We start from the raw sequence: 24,005 nt of genomic DNA, 5'->3' as shown, positions 1-24,005 counted from the left end.
TTGATAATGCCAGAGATCCACACTCTCTTGCTAGGAAGGGATATTATGATTGAATTAGGGATTCTAGTGCTACTAGCTTCAGGACAGAAAAACAATTGCCTAAATTTACAATAATCTGCATATCAAAGATCAATCTTTCCTTGAGGTAAAATGAAATACTTATCATGGAGTTGTTATATTTATCATCCAAATAAGGATGGAAGAGGGAGAAAACAAAAACTATAGTTAATAAGTATATATAACCAGACATGTAGGGATTTTTTGGATGGCTACAATGCATCTTCCCTTCCTAATGGTGTGGCCTTCTCCCTAGGTAGCATTGCATTTGGAATATTAATGCTTGCTGGTCTAAAACTCTTTGTATGTCATTTGTAGAAGCCGTTGCACATGCCAGAGAAATAAGATATCCAAGAAAAATCCTGCTAGCCCAGATGTTCCCATTTTATCGACCTCTGGATTGACCTTTGAACCTGCCCTGTCATTCCCCTTCCCCCGCTTTCAGCAGGAAGCAGTTAAGATCATTATCCTGGTTCCTAACAGGAGTTAGAAGTCATACGTTCAGAGGGGGGAGTATGATAGGAGAAGATAGGATTCAGTAGGCAGAGAGGGAAAGATTAGGACCTGAGATCCCTGGGTGGGGAAAAACACCTATTTTGGAACAATGCTGGGAGTGTCAGATGACAGCAAACCCCCTTAGGCATAAGGTTCCTCTTAAGAATGTGACAGATCCCACCTAAACTCCCCCTCAGGTTTCCCTCAGGAATTTGACAAAAGACCTCAGTATGGCCATAGACCACCTCTCATACAATGAAAATGAGCCAATCAGGAATGCACAACCCAGCACCTAGAGCTATCAAGCCAATAAAGGCAGAACCTGAGACGGAACAAGGGGGAAAGGAAGGGGGAGGGCTGACCAGAACCTTATAAAACAAGGACTCTTGCCTATAGTCCTCAGGCATTCACTTTCGAATTCCCCTCTCTGTAAAGAGAGCTTTCCTACTATTCTTCCTTTCTGATCTTATACTCTAATAAGCTTTTGCCTGCTGCTCATTTTGTGTCCACCTCTTCATTCTTCAAAGCGTCTGAGGTGATGAATCCTAGGTATTGAGGTAAAAAAAAATCCTGCAACATTTTGACTTAGTTTATCTTGAATATCAAATCAGAAAACTTGACGTGCCTATACTAGGTGCTGTAGACTGAGTTTTGTGTCCCCCCCCCCCCCGCCCCCCCGCCCCAAGTTTATACCCTTAAACCTAACCCCCAATGTGATGGTCTTTGGAGGTGGGGCCCTTGGGGGTGATTAGCTCATGAGGGTGGAGCCTTCATGAATGGGATTAGTGTCCTCACATAAGAGACCCCAGAGAGCTTCCTTACCCCTTCTGCCATGTGAGGACACAGAAAAGATAGCCAGAAAAAAAGTGTATTCTCACCTGGCACTGAATCTGCCAGCACTTTGACCTTGGATTTTTAGCATCCAGAACGGTGAGAAATAAATGTTTGTGTTGTTTAAGCCACCCAGTTTGTGATAGTTTGTTATATTAATATATTTATTGGTGTAATGTATTTAGAATTGTGCAATCATCACCATATTTTAGAAGACTTCAGTATAGGCATACCTCATGGTATTGTGCTGCACTTTGTTGAGCTTTGCAAATATATTAAAAACAATTTTTTTTTTTTTACTATGGAACACTTCATGAATTTGCATGTCATCCTTGCACAGGGGCCATGCTAATCTTCTCTGTATCGTTCCAATGAAAAATTTTTTTTAATGTTTACTTATTTTTTGAGAGAGACAGAAAGAGACAGACATAGTACAAGTGGGGGCCGAGAGACAAAGGGGAACACAGAATCTGAAGCAGGCTCCAGGCTCTAAGCTGTCAGCACAGAGCCTAACGCAGGGCTCGAACTCACGAGCCATGAGATCATGACCTGAGCTGAAGTCAGATGCTTAACTGACTGAACCACCCAGGCACCTGGATGTCATATTTTTTAAAATGCTTATTTATTTTGAGAGAGACATCGTGAGTAGGGGAGGGGCAGAGAGAGAGGAAGAGAGAGAATCCTAGGCAGGCTCCATGCTGTCAGCACAGAGCCCTCCTTGGGGCTCAATCTCATGAACTGTGAGATAATGACCTGACCTGAAACCAAGAGTAAGACACTTATCCAACTGAGCCACCAAGGTGCCCCAATATCCTGTTTTTTTGCAAATGAAAGGTTTGTCGTGTCCCTGCATTGATTAAGTCTATTGGTGCCATTTTTCCAACAGCATTTTCTTCCTATCTCTGTCACAGTTTGGCAATTCATGTAATATTTCAAACTTTTTCATTACTATTGTATTTGTTATGGTGGTTTGTGATCAGGAATCTTTGATGTGACTATTATAGTTATTTGGGGACACCATGAACCACACCCATTTAAGACCACAAACTTAACTGATAAATGTTCTGTGGGTTCTGACTGCTCCAGTGACCATTGTTCCTCTATCTCTCTCCCTCTCCTTGGGCCTTCTTATTCCTTGAGACATGACAATATTTAAATTAGGCCAATTAATAACCCCATAATGGTCTTTTTTTTTTTTAATTTTTTTTTTAACGTTTATTTATTTTTGAGACAGAGAGAGACAGAGCATGAACAGGGGAGGGGCAGAGAGAGAGGGAGACACAGAATCCGAAGCAGGCTCCAGGCTCTGAGCCATCAGCCCAGGGCCCGACGCGGCGCTCGAACTCGCGGACCGCGAGATCGTGACCTGAGCCGAAGTCGGATGCCCAACCGACTGAGCCACCCAGGCGCCCCTGGTCTTTTTTTTTTTTTAATACATTAAAATTTTTTTTAACATGTATTTATTTTTGAGAGACAGAGTGAGTGGGGGAGGGGCAGAGAGATGGTCTCTTTTTTTTTAATACATTAAAAAAAATTTTTTAACATGTATTTATTTTTGAGAGACAGAGAGAGAGACAGAGTGAGTGGGGGAAGGGCAGAGACAGAAGGAAACACAGAATCCGAAGCCGGCTCCAGGACCTAAGCAAGCTGTCAGCGCAGAGCCTGATGCACGGCTTGAACCCACAAACCATGAGATCATGACCTGGGCTGAAGTCGGACACTTAACCAATTGAGCCACCCAGGTGCCCCTTGTCTCTTAGTGTTCAAATGAAATGAAGAGTCAGTTGGTGTGGCAAACTCCATGTCTTATTTTAAGAAATCTTTGCAGCCATTTTGACCTTCGGCAGCCATCCACATCGAAGCAAGACTCTCCACCAGCGAAAAGATTGTGACTCGCTGAAAGCTCAGATGCTAGGTAGCATTTTTTAGCTATAAAATGTTTTTCAATGAATGTATTTACATTTTTCTTTGACATAGTGCACTTGCACACTTAGACTACAATATACTATAAACATCACTTTTATATGCACTGGGAAATGAAAAAAATTCACTTGAATTGCTTTATTGTGATATTTGCTTTATTGTAGTGTTCTAGAACAAAACCCATGGTATCTCTGCAGTTTGCCTGTTCTCCAAAAAGAAGACCTGTCCGCATTAGCCCTTGTTCTCTGTTCACCTGCAACCAACACCACCTCCCAGCTTTAGACAACCACTATTCTACTCTGTCTCTATGGATTTATCTATTCTATGAGGTCAACACAATATGTGGTCTTTTGTGCCTGGCTTCTTTCACTTCGGATGATGATTCAAGGTTCATCCTGTTGTAGCATGTATCAGAACTTTACACTTTTTTATTGCTCAAAAATATTCCATTGGGTAGATATGCCACATTCGTTTAGCCATTCATCAGTTGATGGCCATTTAGGTTGTTGACACTTGTTGGCTATTACGAATAATGCTGCTGTGAACATTGAGAGCAAAGTCTTTGTGTGCATTCTTCTTTTTCATAGGTGCATACCTAGAAGTGGAATTGTTGGGTCCTATGGTTACTGTATGCTTATTATTTTGAGGCCAAACTGTTTTCTACTAGTTTGCTTTTAAAACAAAGTCCAGCTGGTTTGTTAACAACCACTGTGAACAAGGGCAACTTTTGACCAATTAAAAATACATATGACTACATGTGCACAAATCTGCAAATGCTAGTATACAGCTAAAACTATGAAAAGGCACAGAAATTTCTCACAGCTAAAAGTGCCTATATAAAGCAAAAATCATGGTTTTCACATCACAAATAATCTGCCCGGTTTACCTTTAAACCAGCTAACGTATAAAAGGCTTTTGATCAGCAGATCTACAAATATGGCCAAGTTAACGCCATTGCAGGACTCTTCCATTTTGCATTTCTAGACATAAAAAATAACAACAGGCTTTTGATAAGGATGTTAGGTTATTAAAAAAATTTTAAGATAGAAAAATCAGCAAGAGGGAAGACTGCCATTAAAAGGAAGAATTTATTTTAATGTTTAGGTTCTCTGAACACCAGTTTCAAGAAGACTTTGGCATCAGTGTTTTGCATTTACTGGAGAAAACATTTGTCTGGAGCAGTGCTTGTAGGGCTCTGTGTAAACAAACCAGAATGAAACAATTAGATTTTTCTATTTGCATTTCTGTTAAGGCATTTGCCAGCCATTTTTCTTACCTTATACCATGTATAATGGCAGTAATGCCAAGACTGTGTGTTTTTTTTTAATGTTTATTTTTGAGAGAGAGAGAGAGAGAGAGAGTGAAAGTGGGGGAGGGCAGAGAGAGAGAGGGAGACACAAAATTCAAAAGCAGGCTCCTGCCTCTGAGCTGTCAGCACAGAGCCCAACACAGGGCTTGAACTCATGAACTGTGAGGCCATAACTTGAGCTGAAGTCTGATGCTTAGCCAACTGAGCAACCCAGGCTTCCCCCCAAGACCCGTGGTTTATTCCAGGCTCCACCACAACCTGTGGGACATTACTCTTCATCTTGGAACCCACCTTCATCGGTAGAATAGGAATTATTACCCACCCATTCACTTCAAGGTTTGGGTGGTTACATGAGAACGAATGAGATAGTACGGAGCACACAGCACTTTATAAACTGTCAAGCTCTAAAAGATAAGGCATTTATATAGGGCAAAAAGAGCTGTGTACTCATAGTCAATGTTCAAAGGGATATTTAGAATGCTGAGAGCGGTGGTATTTATTTTTATTTCCATATATACCTATGATTGATGATCAGTGTAATGTAAAGCACTTAAAAATACATTTCTAAGCTAATAGGCACAAATAAAAATACTGGGGAGAATTGAAAAATTTCCTTAGATACTACATTAAACACAACAATGTTTTTCTTGGCATATCTTAGAAAAAGCATGGAACACAGAAATTACGAGAAATGGAATTTATATTTTGCACAATTTTAGATTGCTTTGTTCTTTTTAAAATAGCATTTATTTTTTGAAAATTTATTTTACAGAGAGAGACAGAGCATGAGCAGGGGAGAGGGGCAGAGGGAGAAAGAGAGAATCTTAAGCAGGCTCCATGCTCAGTGAAGGGCCTGGTGCAGGGCTTGATCCCATGACCCTGGGATCAAGACCTGAGCCAAAATCAAGAGTCAGGTGCTCACCTGACTGAACCACCCAGGTGCCCTTAATTTTCTCTTTTCTTTCATCTCCCATGAACAACTGAAGTTTATCACATTCCTAACTCTGCTTCTTGGAGCTGTTTTATATTTTTGCCAGCAAAAGTAGATGTGAAGGCATCTGGGATGGATCATTTGTGTGGCTGTTTTAAACAAAATATAGGTAACACATTTCCTTTGGTAACTTCTTGTGCCACCAGTACCAAAATAAACTGTTTTCTTAAAACAGTTTTTACAGGTTCCATTTTAAGGAAAAGGGAATGTGACATTAAGGGCTACCACTGAACAACAATTAGCAAGTTCAAAGCAATACTGGGAATATGGCCCTGTGGTGTCTTTTTCATTTCTACTTACTTATCAATTTTCTTATATTTTCATTAGCATTTGGGATTAAACGTCTTTCTAAAGTAAACATTTACCCTAAAAACATTATGTTAACAACACAAAAAATGGTGATATGCTTTTCTTTGATGGGAGATCACAGACAGAACATAAGGCAAATAATAGGAAATTTATGGAAGAATATAGCAAGTAAGAGTAAATAATTAGCATTTTGTTGAGAACATTGAGCTTTGCTACTGACTAATTTCATGAATAGCAGCTGCTCTGCCACGTGATACCCAAGCATCAATATCTTAACACGCACAGCAAGTTTTTTGTTATTTTTTTCCTCACCCAGGAAAAAAAGACAGGGAATTCAGCAGGTACTATTTCTGGAGAAAAATGACTTGCATTATGAACATCTTCAATTATTTGCCTCGCTTCATATAACTTCCTCTTTCCTCCCTCCAAGTTCTCATTATTCAAAAATCATTTACCACTAAATTTTAGAAAAATAGTTTCTCCTAAAGCAGAAGTGAAGTGAAGCTGGGCTTGAGTCAATAAACAATTATGAGGCTCTCAAATCATCAAAAAGATGCCACCTATGACATATGACCTGTTCTGGTCTCAAGGCGCACGGCCCCAGTTTATGGAGAGTGTAGATGGGGTTGTATTTTCTCTTATCTGGAACTGATGGTCCCTGTCATCTTAACTTCAGAGAGAGTTTTTCTTTGGAAGAACGGAAACATATTAGCATTTGGAGGATATCTTGAAGATACACATGAACATCTTTTTCGAAGAAACAGTCTGAAGTTGCTAATCATATTTTGGTGAACAGAGCCTAACATTGCTGGCTTTCAAGCCACAGGAAACTGGACCATTGTTTTATTTGTGGTTTGGTTGTCATCAGTGACTGCATAGGAGGCTCCAAAGCCTCAGTCCTCAGTTCAGACTTGCTTGCTTATGAGCAGTGTGACTGTCAAATCATTGGATTTATTGAAGCCTTGCTTTCTTCATTTATGAATTATAAGTATACACATTGTGGTTTCCTTTTAAAAATTTTAAAGATTTAAAAAATTGGTCTATGGTATGTGGCACATATTGTGTGTAGCAGACACTGCTGGGTTTCCCTGCTCTTTCCTAGCCTAAAGGATCCTAAGGTTATTTGGGTAACAGTGTGCCTGCGCTGGGGGATTAGTCATGAATGTTAATGCCACTGTGGCAATCTCATTTTCCATCACCACAACTGGTTTGTCGCCATGAAATCCGGTTCTGGCTGATGACATGTAAGGGGAAGGCTTCTGAGGCTTCAAGGGGAGACTATCTGCCCGGAAAGGATAGAGGGGTGAGAGGAAACGTTCTCTCTGGTGTTGGAATTTGTTCTGGAATTTGTTTTGCCATAGCTAACTGGTTGTGGCAAAACTGAGTTTTGCCTAGACTGAGGATGCAAAGAAAAACCTAAACTGAGGATTTTTCGTTGCCTAGAAAACCCTAGAATGAGGATGCAATCCCATAGTGTCATCATGGAGCAACCATGGGACCGCCTTGTCCAGCCTTTTATTACTAAACAAGAAACAGCCTGTGTTTCAACTACTCCGAGTCAGATTTTCTATTCTTTGTAGCCCAGAGTGTCCAGTTCAAGAAGCTGACTGTTGATGATAGGTATTAATCGGTATATTCATGTATACATGTATGTATGAATCAGTATAATATAGATATTGATCAGTAGATCTTAAACTGATATTTAGGAAACTCTTTTCATTGAATTAATAGAAAATAATCCCCAAACTTAATTCCAACTGTAATTCTATAATACCTTTTTTTTTTTAGAAATTGAGAAATTTAAAAACCTTTTAAATATATATATATTCTTTATATATATATATTCTTTATATATATATTCTTTATATATATATATTCTTTATATATATATTCTTTATATATATATATTCTTTATATATATATTCTATATATATATTCTATATATATAGAATCTATATATATATAGATTCTATATATATATAGATTCTATATATATATTCTATATATATATAGATTCTATATATATATATATTCTTTCACAGAAGTTCCAATAATCAAATTTAGCTGATTGTAATCAGTTTTATTTTAAAACAAAGCAGACAGGCATATAATCATACACTGGAAGTGTAGGGAACTCAGTCAGTATTTTAGAGCCAAAGTTTAGGTCATCTTTCTGCCTCTAATTAAAGGGCACATCAAAACCATCTCAAGAACTGGGGTTTTAGAATCTTAAAAAAAGCGACAAAATCGCACAATTTCTAGCTAACTCTAGGTTAGGCTCATGTTGTATATTAAGTGGTGGTTTTAATAATTATGGATGTAGGAGGATAGATTCACCCCGGATCACCCATGGATAACAACTGATCTCTTAATTTTATAATTTACATGAAAGAAGGTAGTTCTTGTTTCCCCTTTTAATCACGCAGGTAACATTCACTATACAGAAGCCTAATTTCTGCTGTATTTTCATGTTTGCTCTAGAGATCTTTCTTCTGTTCTGTTTATATCTGACAGAGCACAAAGCTGAGAGAAATATAAAATTTCTGAACATACCAATCCTAGAAATCTGAAATCTTTTTGGGTTTTATTAGACTCCGTGTATCAATCAGGAATGTGGATTTTCCTTCGTCATTGTCTCAAAAGCTGCAGAGGCTTTCTATCATGTTCTTTAAAAAAATAAGTGAGAAATGGAACACAGGCAATTAATATATTTTATATGTGTATAAATTATATATAAATATATAAATATAAATTATATATGTATAAATTATATGTGTAATTTTGTATAATAATACAAAATACTTGTAATATATTAGTATTGTTTTTAAGTACCAGAAACTCTAGCGGTTGATTGTTTGAATTTGTTCAATAGGTGGCACAATGGAGAGAAGGGGAGTAGGGGGATGGGCTAAATGGGCATTAAGAAGGGCACTTGTGATTATATGTATATGTATTATATGTATGTACATATGTATATGTACATATATATGTATATATATATACATATATGTATGTATATGTATATGTATTATATGTAAGAGATGAATCACTAAATCCTACTCCTGAAACCAATATTGTGCTATATGTTAACTAACTAGAATTTAAATAAAAATTTAAGCGTCCAACTTCAGCTCAGGTCATGATTTCATAGTCTATGAGTTTGAGCCCCGAGTCGGGCTCTGTGCTGACAGCTCAGAGACTGGAGCCAGTTTCAGATTCTGTGTCTCCCTCTCTCTCTCTGCCCCTCCCCCACTCAAGCTCTGTCTTTCAAAAATAAATGCGGAAAGAATTAAGAAAAATAAGTAAAAATTTGAAATAAACAAAAAAGTAAAATGTATGAATCTATTTTATGAAGTAAAGACTACAGTCATCATTAGTCATTCAAGAAGTAATTATTGCATAACTCCTATTTCATGTTGTTCTACATTCAAATCTGTAGGAGCCTTGGAGGTTCTAGGTCCTGGTTAATAGTAAAGATGCTCCAGAAGCCCCTGTTCCCCTGGCTGTACTTTTGTTCCTCCAAATTATATTACTGCGTGTGCCTTAATGTGTGGTTAGGAAAAGCAGTCCCAGATGATGGCCTCTGTGAAGGCATGAGTGTAGCTCACACTGACCTCACAGTAAGTGTGTTAGGCATGTGGAGTATGAAATGCTGGGATGAGGGGTATAGACCAACAGTGTGTATGGTTTGGGTTGTTAGGGGGGCATCAGACAATTTAATCACTTCCTTTTAATGGCCCAAATTGTCATGGTCTGTGTTAATTCTCCATTTTAAGCTTCTGATGAACAATCTTACTTTGGTCAACATGTTTTAGACATAAAAACTGAGGGCTAAAATCTAAGTAATTTTGGGGCGCCTGGGTGGCTCAGTTGGTTAAGTGTCCAACTCTTGGTTTCAGCTCAGGAGATGATCTCACAGTTTGTGGGGTTGAGCCACAAATGGGTTTCCAAGATTACTAAAGAAAAAACATTGTGAACTGTTACTTTGTCCATGAACTGCCACAGGGAGTAAGGATACAACTGTGTTCAAATGTAACTGGTTTCTTTTGTAATCTTGTGCATTTTATGTTAATGAATTAAAAAATGTGATTTTGAGAAGGGCCCAGGAGACTTCCCCAGACTGCCTGACAGGTCTATAAGCCAAGAAAGCTTAAGAACTGCTGAAAGGAAATAGAGCATTTTGTGCAACAGTGGCAAAAGGAATATGGTAATTAAGATAATAAAAGCAGCAAGAGCTACGATAGTTTGGGTTTAATGCCTATCGGTCCTATCTTTCCCCAGTGGGTGGGGGTGAGGCTGGAGCTGGGACAGCCTGGCTGAAGTCTGCTGTCATGGGAGGCTCCACTGATCCTCACGAAGGAGGGTGGGCACAGCACCACATGATTCTGGGAACAACCCTCTTGGAGCTGTTGGATTTAGTCATGGCTAAAAGTGGTCATATTCTTAAAAAAAGAAGCAAATGCTAATGTTTGTCACATTGAGGCTTGCAACTGTCACAATTGTTTTTCCTCTGACCAAATTTTACTTTTATTGCGTAGTAAAAACACACCCCAAACATTGGGAATATCAACATACTTTTATTAAATGCTTTTATTTGTAAAAGAAGACATTTCCTTATGTCAATCCTGTGATACATTTTCACTTTAAGTCTACAAATTGGAAAACAGGCCCAGAGATTAGTATGTCTTGGGTAACCTTAAGTAGTTCAAAGTAGCTCTAATAGTTGGTTTCTAACCTGCTCTGTTCCCTTTTCCTCTCTCTCCTCCAGCATTAATGCAGGGTCAGACTTATGGTCATATTTTTAGAGCTACCATAATATTCTTCCAAGGAACGTCTAAAGCTATCCAGACTGTTATGAGTAAAGGCAGTTTTCCTCCAAGTGAGAAAATTGCAAATAATGAAAATCTGCTCAAAAGTTATTTAAAATCAAAATAAGATGTTAGTTTTACTTAATGAAAATAGTCATGAAGTGCTATCATTTGCAATGTACTATTAAAGACTGTTGAGCTTTAACTCTTAGCAGGTTAACAATGGAGAAACTTTGCCTTTCTTTTATGTTTCAGGATGAGAATGGGGAAGGAGACTGGCTTAGCATGGCTGAAACATCCTTGCAGGTTCTAATGTTGCCATTTGACTGTTTTCAGTTCTGTCCCTCCCTAGACTTTAAAGGCAGGGGAAAAAGTCTCTGATTTGGAAATCTGAATTGAATTTCATGTTTGCAGCTGCTCAACCTGAAAACCTTAGAATCTTCCCTGAATTTTCTTTCTCTTGCACCCCACATCCGATTTGTCAGCTGATCGTGTCCTCTTTACCTTCAAAATATATCTATGCTCCAAATTTCTCACCACTTCCTCTGAGAACATCTATCCTGTCCCTGTCTCTCACCTGGAGGACCTTCAAACTACTGGCCTTCAAGCTGGTCTTCTGTTTCCTCCCTTGTTCCATTTAGACTGTTTTAAACGCCTTGGACAGGATGTAAGTCAGGTTGAGTTACTCCTCCATTCAGAGCTCTCCAGTGGCTTCCCATCTCGTTCAGAGACCACCTCATCATGGAAGTCCTTATCACAGCCTACCAGCCCCTGTAGTCTGCCCTGTTGGCTCTCAGCCTCAGCTCCTACTACTTGCCTCTACTCTCTCTGCTCCACCTACTGTACCTTTATGTCCAAAGCCTGGATTAGTAGCTGGCACATAGTAGGTGCTGAATCAATTTGGATAAATAAATGGTAATAACCCAGATACATTCTGGGCTCATATTGTCTTCTGAAATTGAAAGCAAAATTGGCTTCCATCTTCCATTTTCTGTTTAGCACCTAATACCTCTTGTGAGTTCTGGGAAACTTACATTTCTTTTTAATTTCTCTTGGCTCTGAATGGCTACTCCTCTGAATTGCCCACTTCCATTCTGTGTTGCGCTTTCCCATTTTCTATTCCCTACTGGCCTGGTGGGTATGGTTCAGATTTTCTCTCCCTGAATTTCTGTGTGTAACTGCCTTTGTTGGAAATTTGGGATAGTGGAGGCTATGACAACACATAAAAAATTAAGTTACAGAACAACACCTAAATTAAAAATTTTAAGTATCTGTTTTCTTAAAAGTCATTATTTTCTGCCCTGGGAAGTTATGGTTTCATGTGCTCAAGCTTCAGTGTCCCCGACATTTCCTTGGTCCTACATTTTTCTCTTTGCCAAGGTATGGCTTTCTATCTTAGAGCATCTGACTATCATGACATGCTTTCATTAGGGAGCCAAAATCCATCCTGTAGAATTTTTACCCATTTATGGATAAAATTAGTTTTCCTAATCTGTGGGGTCCATTTAGAACAAATAGCATCCCCTTTGCAGTGGTACCTGTCTTCTAGGGCTCTATGAAAGTGTTTAAATTCTGTATGTATTTGACTACAAATAGTTTTCTTAAAAGTACAAACATTCTTCATATGGGAAGTTGTATTCATTTTGGAAAAACAATATACTTGATATGGCTTAGGCTTCACATTTAAGCTCATTGGGTACATAATAGGCTGCAGTTTTTGATAACATAGATTTGTAACAATACTATAACTGATCTCTAGATACAGTAAAAACTTTGAATAGGTTTTGATAGTCCAATAGGCATTTTATAAAATATAAAAATATTACATGTGATATGTGAATTTATGGTTTATTGCTAAAACTTACGCAGAAACTACATGAAACACCACATTTTGTTGGAAGAAACTTTTTTGTTTTGTTTTGTTTAGAGAGAAAGAGAGAGAGAGAGCAAGCACGATCCGGGGAGGGTCACAGGGAGAGAAAAAAATCTCAGGCAGGCTCCATACTCAGCACAGAGCCCAACAGGGGGCTCGATCTCACGACCCTGGGATCAGGACCTGAACCAAAATCAAGAGTCAGGTGCATAACCAATTGAGCCACCCAAGAGCCCCGTAAGAAACTTCTTATGAGGCTTCATGTGCAGTTTATCCAGAGGCTACACAAGACTAGCCTACTCTTGTAGGACCAGCTATTCATTTATGCATTTCTTGTAGAGAAACTTAAGTAAAACAATGTAGGCAGCTTCCCTCCAGTTCTTGGCATGAAGCAACACTGATGATTAATGAACTACAGTGGTAATTGGCTCTTGGTTACAGATGCCTCGGACATTCAAGAAATGAGACTATAATGGATGGAAATATCTCAGTAGTTCAACTAGTGCTTATTCACTGAGGGATTAAGGTGACCTGACATGCTAGGATAAGCCTGGTTATATAAAATTGCATATGCTGTTTTTAGCTCTCCTTTGCATGGCAGCAATTTTTTTTCATTAAACAAAAATCTTAGAGCTAGGAAGTATGCCAAGGAGAGAACACTATGAAATAAGTGCTATCAAAAATTCTTGAAACCCACCTGTTAGTCAACCTAAGAGAAATAGTTCTTCATTATGGGAGCAATGTTGCCTAATACTCTGCTGCTATGTGAATGGGCTGTGATGTTACGTTCTGTCAGTCTTTAGCCTTGTAGAGGTCTGTGTTCACGAGAAAACCCAGGAGAGCGCAGTAGTGGAGTCCTGGGTCCTCTAAAGAAGCATCAAGTCAAGAATCACTGTTCATGACCATTTTACAGATACATCAAATGCCCGGTAGACAAAGCATGCCTTTTTCGTTATTAAATTTTGCCAGCTTTGTACTTGGATTTTCCTCCTTCAGATTTCAAGGTCCCTATATATTCAGATTTCTCATTTTAGTCTTAAACTTTGCCAGTATCTCACCAAATCATGTCCACCCACCTGCTTTTGCCTCAAGGACTAGTTTTCCACAAGTCTCTACTCTCTTTCTGGCTTCTAACCAGAGACTGCAAATCTGTGTAGTCTGGGGATATGGTGGTAAGCAAGAGAGCACTCTCTGCACATGAACCGGTGGGAGAAAGGTTTGCAAGTATGAATATCTGGATTGTTTTTGGAAGAAGAGGATATAGTTTAGCATGGCAGGAGGTGTGTGGATGCATTCCATGCAGTGGCCTCTAAATGGTAAGCTGTGCCATATTTAGGGGCTTTAGTGCCACTTGAAAGAACTCGGTAATATTTCTCAGCTGAAGTTTTCAAGTAGGACAGTGAAACATGATCAGATCTTCATGTGTTTTGGAAAGATAGCCCTTGTGTTGGTGCAAAGGACTTAAGGGAGAGGGAGGAGCTTGGAAGAGGCACTGGATGTGCCTCTTCATTAGTTCACTGCCAAGATCACAAGGTCTTAAATTAGGAAGAGGGCATAAGATGGATGGGAAGAAGATCTGAAGAGCTATTTCTGTGGTCGAATAGGCTGGCATGACACATAACAGAGGTAAGAGAAAAGGTGAAGAGCTGAAGCTAGCCCAGAGCGTTCTAGCTTGTGGGACCAGGAATGATGATGGGTGAGGTGTGCAGGACACGTGGAGTTACAGAAAATTGTTGAGGTTTGGAAGTATTGAGTTTGAAGGACTATTAAGTCATTTTTCTGCTAATTAATTTTTGACTAGCAGGTAGGATTTAGGGATGTGGCCAAGAAGAAAGATAGAGGAGATGATCATCTTACTAGGAAATGTCTTCTCCAATATAAGCAAATGGTCACTCCTTGGGAAGGCAAGTCCAAGTTTTGCTCACTTATGTGTTCTCAGCCTCTCGCACAGTGTTTGGCATGAACATTACACTGAATAAATGTTGAGTGAAATGTTGTGTCATTTTTACCATTCCCCTGCTCTTATTTTTTTTTTTCCAGTTCTCTACCAAATGCTTCAAAGAAAAAAAAATGTTAACCTTAAATATTTGACCGTTATTTTTCTCTACCTACATTGGAAGATACATTTGCACGCTGGAGGCAGAAAAGATTGGAAACTATTTCCAACATGATGGTTAAGAGTATTCTAGATTTCTTATTTTCAGTCTTTCTAAAGCTAGCTTTGTTTTTCTTCATATTATGATTAATCACTTCTGCAAAGGCTTGGAGTTTATCACAGGTCCTTCAACTAAATTAATTTTATTGTTTGGCTGAATGCTATAGCAACACATTGAAAAAAGAAATATTCAGTTACGTAATATTAGGAAAAGATTGGTTTTCAACAAAACATGTAGCCCTTCTAAAATAGAGTCATGCTTAGGATAGTAAACTAGGTTACATATAGAAGCAGTTCTTTATTAGTAGAGTATTTAAGGAAAGATTTTTGAATTTATAATTTTTGTTTGATAATTAAAAGTTTGACTTCATCATCAGTTTTAACCTAATTGTTCTGTAGCCCAAAGTGACTAATTTCAAGGTTTATAGTGGTGATGAGAAGGGGTGCAGGGAAGGTTTAAGAATTTTTGTTGCTTCTTGACTCCATTCTGTTACTTGCACATTATCTTTCTGTGTTTTCAGCAATTCCCAATGATTTTTTTTCCCCGAAAAAGTATTTTTTATCTCTAAAATCAGCTTTTAAGAGCTTTGACTATAAAAATAACTTTGGAAATGGCACGTGGTATAATGTGGTGAGGAATAATTGTAATAGTAATTACCAACCACTTGTAAACTCCTTGAACAAAGGAACCGAGTCTTTGTATGTGTGTGTTGATGTGTATGTGTGTTACAGCATTTATGTCCAATAGAGGATATTTGTGTAATATATATGTACTATATACATGCTGAGTGTAGGGGAGAAAATAGGTGGCCATTGAATAGTGATTGTATGCAGCCTATCTTCAGAAGCAAATACTACATTTCATTGGTTTCAGGAAGCATCATTATTTCTTAATATAGCTCTTGAACCAACGACTTTCAGAGCTGTTCAGGAGGATACCATTGGTAAAGCTTGTTTTCTATCATTTCAGTCTGAGAATAACATGGTATATTCAAACTGGCAGACCAAAGTTAGAGATTGTCTATTAACTATTCTTTGTTCCCCTGGTGAGCAAGTCAAAGATGCAGAAGACTCAATGTCTTTTCCTTTCACATTTTCTTTTCTATTCTAAGCCATATGTCACACAATAGGGAAATCTGAGCATTGATAGTCTCTCTTCTGAAGCATAAGCTGCACCAGTATTTTTTTTTTTTTTTCCTTCAGGAATACCAGTCCGGGTTGTTACATTCCCTGGGGGCTCTGACCACCACAGGATCCATGCCTATGTAAGCAAGGAAGGCAACCTCCTCTTGGGAGTCATATGCCATGAGGCCCAGTAACTCCATGCATTCTAAATGTGTCAGAGCACGAAGATGTCAGATTCAGCAGGGAGCTGTCCCTTGTCACTCCTTCTCATTTCTCTGCTCTTCATCCCTGTGGCTGCCTTGGAGGAAAACATAAAACCTTCCAGACTGTTTCTAATTGCATAATCCCAGGTGGGCAAAAACTGCTCCTTCTCTCCAACTAATGATCAGTTTATGATCTAAGGGAGGCGGGTTGAAGGTCCTGATTATTTTTTCCTTATTGGTGTCAGCACAGATGCTGTGCTCATTCTGGTAGGTGTCCGGAGAGGTCTCTCCCTAAGGCACATGATAGAAACAGACTTGGACTGTTTTCTCAGGACCAATCCAGGAAGTTTCTCTTTCTTCCCAGACCTTCAAGTACTGCACCAAGATTACCTATGGAGTCTTTCAAAAGGAAAATAACTCTTTTGAACAGAGTGAGCTCCATTTCTCCACTGTATTTCCTCCCCTCAAGTGAATTCTGTACCCTCCTTCACTGCCAGGCCCCTGGACCTGCTGCCACTCTGTGTCCTGCCTCTGCTCAGGCCCTCTTCCTGGTTCAGGCACAGAATGCCAACCTGACTCCCAGCGTGGAAACAAATTAGTTTCTGATGGAAAGGGATTTGACTCAGAAGGAGAGAAAATGCTTTGAGGACACTCCAGCAAAGGAAGCCTCTTTACCACCAGGTAAGACTTTGGTGGGACGATTGGGTGGCTCATTTGGTTAAGCATCTGACTCTCGGTTTTGGCTCAGGCCATGATCTCATGGTTTTGTGAGTTCAAGTCCCACATCAGGCTCTGTGCTGGCAGTGTGGAGCCTGCTTGGGATTCTCTCTCTCTCTCTCTCTCTCTTTCTCTCTGCTCCTCCCCTACTCACGCTGTCTCTGTCTCTCTCAAAATAAATAAAAAAGCTTAAAATAATTAATAAAAGACTTTGGCTACACACCTTTGTCATCCTCATGAGGAGACCTCACAAATGCTGGCATGGTTCCTCTTGCCTCTTGTCTAAGCCTCTGCTTCTGAGAGAACTAGGGCCTCTGATCCTGACATGGCACATTCTGTCACCTGGAGATGAGGAAGGGCATGGAAAGATAAACCCATGAAAAGTCCTGCTAGGTGTTCCTGGCTTGGGTCTCCTCCCCTGCAAAGAGCAACCCAGGGATGATCTCCTTGTTTCCACCACACGGAGACCAGCTCCCAGAGGGAGAAGCCACCTAAGAGGGGGCCAGAGGCCAAATGATGCCTTAACTCAGAACTTCCTTTTATTTTCTCTGTACTCTGAAATAATCCACTCCCTTCTGCAGTGCCCTGGTTGTGTCCTTGGAGCCCGTTCTACCTTGACTACTATTAGAACTTCTCTTTCTCCTTGGAGGTGGATGAGGTGAGAGAAAAAGAAGCATCTACCTATTTCTGGAAGTCACTCATTCCAGTCAATACAATTCAAATGATTCCATGTTTCCCTGTTTGGGTGCATACACCAGCCTTTGACATAGGCCTGGCCCCCTCCTTCTTTTGGGGTTTCATGACCTCAGCTGATAACACCTCAGGCCCTTCCCTGGGCACTTGGTTCCTGGGTGGGTCCTATGTATCAGGATTTCCTGGGAGAAGCTGAGTGCTCCTGGGCACGCCTGCCTTCTGCTCCTACATTCTGGTCTCAGATGTGGTGCTGCCTTGAAGCTGGAGAAGGAGTTCAAAGCACTGGCTTTCCATGGGCAGGAGATGGGATGGGTGGGCCACAACTGTATTTCCTTTTGCACAGCCTAATTTCTCTGCAGTAATTCACACTGACTTATTCTTGCCTCTGCGCCATCAGCCAAGCTGTTCCTCCTTCCTGGAATCCTTTTTAGATTTTCAGATTTGATTAATCTCTCAAGGCTTTTGCCATTTTACCTTCAAAGGACTATGGTCTCTTTTGGAAGTTTAGTGGTTTACTTCATACTATCTTCTACTTGTGTTCAGTGAGACACCCTTGAGCCTTATTCTAATTCTACCTTCCTATTCCGCACCCCATCCCCCCTCCCCACTTCATATTGGTCAAAGTTATTTTGAGTTATTTGCAGAGTTACAATGAATACATCTGGCCAACACTTCCGATCTTTTCAACCTGTAATCTAAATGTCATTTGGGACCCAGGCTACTTTTTAGGGATCTGATTACAATGAATCAAACCTACTTCCCCAGCCGGTGATAGTCTAGAACTCTTCCTACAATTGCTGGATGTCTGGGATCACGTCCTCATTACTTAGATAAGGCTGCTTTGTTTCTTCTGCTTCTTACTCTGGTCTAGAGCAAGGGTTGGCCAACTATGACCATGACCTGCAGGTTGAATCTGGCCTACTGACTATCTTTGTAATCCCGCTTTAATTAAGAGTGGATGTTACATTTTTATATGGTTGAAAAATGAGAAGTACAATATTTTGTGAAACATGGAAATTATATGCAATTCAAATGTCAGTGTTCAAAAATAAAGTTTTATTAGGACAGATACGAGCCATACCTATTCATTCACATATTGTTTATGGCATGATACAAGGGCAGAGTTGAGTTGCTGTGACACAGACCGTATGACCTGCAAAGCTTGAAGTACTTGTTATTTGGCCCTGTTAGAAGAAAGTTTGCTGATCTCTGGTGCAGAGGCAAAGACCAGTCTTTCAGTATTCCCACAGAGATTCACTCCCATCCAGGCTTTAATAATTTCAGTAATTATTATGATTATGATTCGGAGACAAGTTACACTGCCGACACATTCCTTTTCTTTTTTCTTGGATCCACACTCCATTCTTTCTTTTCGCTTTTCTACCTGATCCTCTCCCTGTCTAGAGTATCTGGCAAATTTGTCTCTCTATCTAACAAAGCTCAGTTTCACCTAAAACGTTATCTCTTGGAATTTTACCAGTATTCTCAGAGCACATTTACCTCCAATGAGGAAACCTTTCCACCTGTTAATAGAATTGCATTTCTCATCTTACTATATAGTTTTTTGTGATCTTAAACAAAAAGCATGGTCTCTAATTTTTGTTTGAAGATTTATTAAAATATTTGTGAAGGAATATAACTGATAATTGGAGTCAAAAAGTGGAATCTATATGTTAAGTTTGCCAAGAAGCATGGAGCATGGTAAGGCATAGGAGGTGGGGGATGTTGAGAGCTTAAAGAGATTCCTGATTCACTCAAGGTGCCACAACTGGTGAATGGTGGTAGTTGTTCACTTAAGATCAAGACTCACGTTTCCTGACCCCCATTATGCCACACTAGCTCCCCACATTTCTTTTAACTTTCCTCTTAGCAAAGAATAATGAAAACAAGTACACAAATAAGCAAACTCAAAATGTTACGTATTTAATCAAGTGGAGCCACATGGTCCAATGTAATAATCCTGATGTGATGCTAATGGTAGAAAATGCAGGAGAGAATTACAGGTGAATTACTTGAGATAGCCATAGCATTCCTGTGCATACAGGCAGGTAGACAGAGTGTCCCTTCTGAGATTCCCTTGTTAAATATCACAGCACCAAAGATAATTGGCTGTGCTGGACTGCAAAAGCAATAATTATTCTATCTCCTAGGATATTCTGCTTTTTCTGTTTTCCCACCTCATCACTAATTTAAGGTAACTTGATGGCATTTAAGTAGGAGAAAAGAATTTGTATGTAAATGAGGGAAAGGGCAAAAATTGGCTATTAAAGTCCTTTGGATTCTAGAAAGCTTCAAGTTTGATTAAGAAACCATGACTTTACAAAAGCATTTAAAATATCTGAAGAATTTTTTCCTATTAAATTATTTTATTTTGAGAATAATGAGATTTTTCTTCTAGAGTAAAATGAATCCTGCAGCAGCTTTGTAATAAAAAAGCAACAAGGTGAAAAGTGTCTGACAACTTTGCCTACTTGAATTATACATAGCCTTATATCATCATATTATATTAGGGGGTAGAGACATTTCTGCCAATTTGTTATTTTTTTAAATCTGTCTTTTGAAATGATATACACATATGTGGTGTGTGTGTGTCTGTACATATACATGTGGTGATAGAAATAAAAAAATATATTGTTATAAAGTAGCAAAATTATGATCAGCTTCACATAGATACTTTGGAGCTTTAAAATCATGTAAACAAATTACATGGTTAAAATAATTCATGTTAACGCTTATTATTGAAGGTGGTCACCAATAATCTCTAAGAAGATGCGAGTTACCTTATAGTTGTAAACAATTGTAGTATCAGATCTTTTCAAAAAGAACACAGCAGAGACATCGGTTCAACGTTGGAGAAATAGGAAAGATTTCATGCCATCAAATCAGGGAGGCTCTTGAAACATCGCTGACGTCCTAATCTCCTTTTTCAGGTAGGAAGGGGAGAGGAGGTGGGGGAGAGCAGACTGAGTGAGACCTTAAGTTGATCAGTAGTTACAAACACTTGATACTGTGCTTATACATTCTGTTTTAGGTTTTTAAACATCTAAGAATACCAGGTAAATTTATCAGTACTTATCTGGCAAAGAAGAGAGAGGGGGAGTATGTATGAGCATGGAGAGAATAAACTCTGCGTAAGTTTTCCAGCATCTCATGGCAAGTTGAGGGACATTTAATAAAATTAAAAGGGAATAAAGCTTAACTCTTCTAACTACTATTTATAATGTTGCTATTGTTAACCAACTTTGACCTTGATTAAAGAGAGATTGTTAGGTGTCCTCTTATTGGAAAAAATATCCTTCTGAATTTGTTCGCTGAAGGTTTTACTTTGTAAATCAGAGGGATATACGATAGATACGCTCATTGAAATCCTTTTGCTTTATTCAATACATTGTATCAATTTTGTATAGATGTCAACTTCTTAGATGTGCGTGTATCATCAATTTTCACTGAGTTTTTGGCGTTATGTTACAGATTTTGTGATTATAATGTTACCCTATTCTCCAGAACATGAACGTGAATCTCAAGAGTAGTTATTAGCTAAATAAGATTTTGAACAAAATTAAAGAGCATGGCACATTACTTTGAGTTATGAAGGGTGTTACTTGATATCTTTGTAATACCAGAAAGAGTGGTAGGAAATATAACAGGGGTTCTTAACTTGTGTGTGTGTGTGTGTGTGTGTGTGTGTGTGTATGTGTGTGTGTATGTGTGTGTGTGTGTATGTTATGGACAGGATAGTAGGCAGAACAGTAGTCTCTTAAAGATACCCGTATCCTAATGCCTAGAACCTGTGACTATATTACTTTACATGGCAAAGGGGACTTTCCAGATGTGATTATGATTATCCTGGATTACCTGGGTGGGCCCAATGTTAATGACAAGTTTCCTTGTAAGTGAAAGAAGGAGACTGGGTGGTCAGAGAAAGAGCCACCATGATGGAAGCAGGGACTGGAGAGATGTAATTGCAGGCTGGGTGCAATGAGACAAGATGTGTGTTCCTCTCTAGAGCTGGAAAAGATGAGAAAACAGATCCCCCTGGCAGCATCCAGAAAGGGCACACTCTGCTGACACTTTGGTTTTAGCTTCATGACCCTCCATTTTTGACTTATGCCCTCCAGATCTATAAAATAATAAACCCGTGTTGTTTTAAGCCTCTAAATTTGTGGTAATTTGTAACAGCAGCAAATGGGACACTTTGGGCAGTCTGGTGAAACCTATAAATCCCTTTTTAGGATAATATTTTATTTTATTTTTTTAAAAAGATTTTTAAAATGTTTATTTATTAAAGTTTTTTTTAAATATATTTTTTTAATTTTTGAGAGAGAGACAGAACACAAGCAGGAGACGGGCAGAGAGAGAAAGAGACACCGCCTACAAAGCAGGCTCCAGGTTCTGAGCTGTCAGCACAGAGCCCGACATGGGGCTCCAACTCATGAACCGTGAGATCATGACCTGAGCCAAAGCCAGTTGCTCTACCGACTGAGCCACCCAGGTGCCCCAAATGGTTATTTATTTTTGAGAGGGGCGGGGTAGGAGCAGAGAGAGGGAGACACAGTATCTGAGGCAGGCTCCAGGCTCTGAGCTGTCAGCACAGACCCCAACGCGAGGCTCCAACTCACCAACCACGAGATCATGACCTGAGCTGAAGTTGAATGATTAACCGACTGAGCGAGCCAGGTGCCCCAGGATAATATTCTAAAATGCATAAAATAAAACATGTAGGATTAAAAAGGAAACCAATTGTATTAAAATGCTTTTGCCATAGGATTAAACAAGTTTGTGATATAGTAATATATGTGCTTCGTATTCATGTATTAATTGACCAGATAAACAATTTAAAATATAGACAAGTTAAAGTTCAGTGTTATCTTTTAAATATTTGTCAGTGTGAAGGCCAACTACTCGTGGACCATGACCTCTTTATGTTCCACAAGCTGTGCTGTCCTATGGAGGATTAGGAATTGAAATTTGATCTACCTAGATATGAAAAACGTCACCATATAAATTTTCATCTTTTTCCACACTTGGTCAACAAACAAGTGCAGATGCAGAACACTGGAAAACACAGTCGTTGTCTGGGTATCTATGCAAATACTAGATTTCGCTATTAACTGAGTAAGTCTGAGATGAGGAATTATCCAGTAGTTCGGCTAGCTATGTTGCGTGAGCGTCTTTATTTATTATTTTTTTAAGTTTTTTGTTTAAATTCCAGTTAGTTAACATATATATAGTGTAATATTAGTTTCAGGTGTACAATATAGTGATTCAACACTTCCATCCAATACCCGGTGCTCATCGCAGCAAGGGCACAAGCATCTTTAAACAGGAAAGTTGGGTGCGGTCTGGAAGTGGTTTAATAACTATCATGATATCAAATTAGGCATGAGCATAAATAATATTTTGAGATATCTGTGACTGCCATAGTGTGATATGAACATATCTCCGTTATTTGTGACAAAATGACAGGCATCACTGATACTTCTTTCCTACATTTAAAATTGAATGCATTACTAAATTTCACCTAAAGTCATTTAAAATAATAAAGATGTATTTTTTCGAATCCAAGTTCATGGACTCTCTCATTCTATCTATGGGTCCCAGGTTAAGAACCCCTAGAATGGAAGGAAGCAGAACAATGAGTGGTTATGTAGGAAGGAGCGATTCGTTTCCTTCCTTTTCACTCTAATTTTGAGGGGAAGGATTATCTTTTTTATGAATGTAGATCACATTATAATACAGGAAACACATAGGGCACATGACAGGTCTGTTTTACAATGATCTGCCAGCTCCTGAGGGTGCACCTTAGAGTGGATATGGTTAAGTAGTCCAAGTTCTCTTCTTACTTGCCTTCTTCTTCTTCCTTAATCAAAATGTTTCTTGTCTTGGGGAGACAGGTAACTTTTTATTTCTGCTTTGATAATGAGAAAATCACATTCTATGTCATAAGAAAGAAATTAAGTGGGAGGTGAAGAATGGATATTAGGTAGATACTTAGATCAGATCACTTATGCAATGATATTTATTAACACATAATATGGAAATTAAGGGGGAAATGCTATTAAGGTGTCTATATTATCATTTCCTCAAGGGAATTTATATAATCTATTTTCGCATGAACGTCCTGATACCACAAACCAGTCCAACATCTGTTACTTACAGACATCTTGTCCTATCAGGGAGTGGATTGTATGGTCCAAGAGATCTTCTACAGCTTTAATTGTTTCATCTACCTTAGAGAGTACAGTGAGTGCTCTCCAAACACTCAGATGGGTCTCCACTGATTCAAAGAGTGAAGTTCCCAGTGTTTAAAATTCAGAGAAACAAAATGGACTCACTGCCCACAATCCTTTGTAGATTTAACATTGCTCATTTTTCATTAGGGAAACCCTCTTCTCTGTATGAAATTAGTGCTCTTATTTAACTTGCTGTCATGAAGACAAATTGAGCTAGTCAAAAGGGTAGTAAAACAGACCTCTGTTCAGATGTAGTCAGTAAAAAGTCCAGCTATGTTGGCAT

The 24,005-nt window shown here is 38.9% G+C and overlaps 1 long non-coding RNA gene and 1 pseudogene across 1 annotated transcript; one reads left to right on the top strand and one right to left on the bottom strand.

Moving 5' to 3' along the window:
• Window positions 1–1,678: 1,678 nt before the first annotated feature.
• On the bottom strand, window positions 1,679–1,772 carry LOC131508190 (U6 spliceosomal RNA; annotated as a pseudogene).
• Window positions 1,773–15,959: 14,187 nt separating this feature from the next.
• LOC131506865 (uncharacterized) lies at window positions 15,960–21,183 on the top strand. Its single transcript, XR_009259198.1, has 4 exons — window positions 15,960–16,226; window positions 16,577–16,760; window positions 20,234–20,419; window positions 20,521–21,183. It is a non-coding gene; the product is annotated as an uncharacterized LOC131506865 (long non-coding RNA).
• The last annotated feature ends 2,822 nt before the right edge of the window (window positions 21,184–24,005 follow it).

The sequence above is a fragment of the Neofelis nebulosa genome, chromosome 3 (assembly GCF_028018385.1).
Source record: "Neofelis nebulosa isolate mNeoNeb1 chromosome 3, mNeoNeb1.pri, whole genome shotgun sequence".
In the NCBI taxonomy this organism is placed as follows: Eukaryota; Metazoa; Chordata; class Mammalia; order Carnivora; family Felidae; genus Neofelis; species Neofelis nebulosa.
This window is presented reverse-complemented; position numbering and strand designations above follow the sequence as displayed.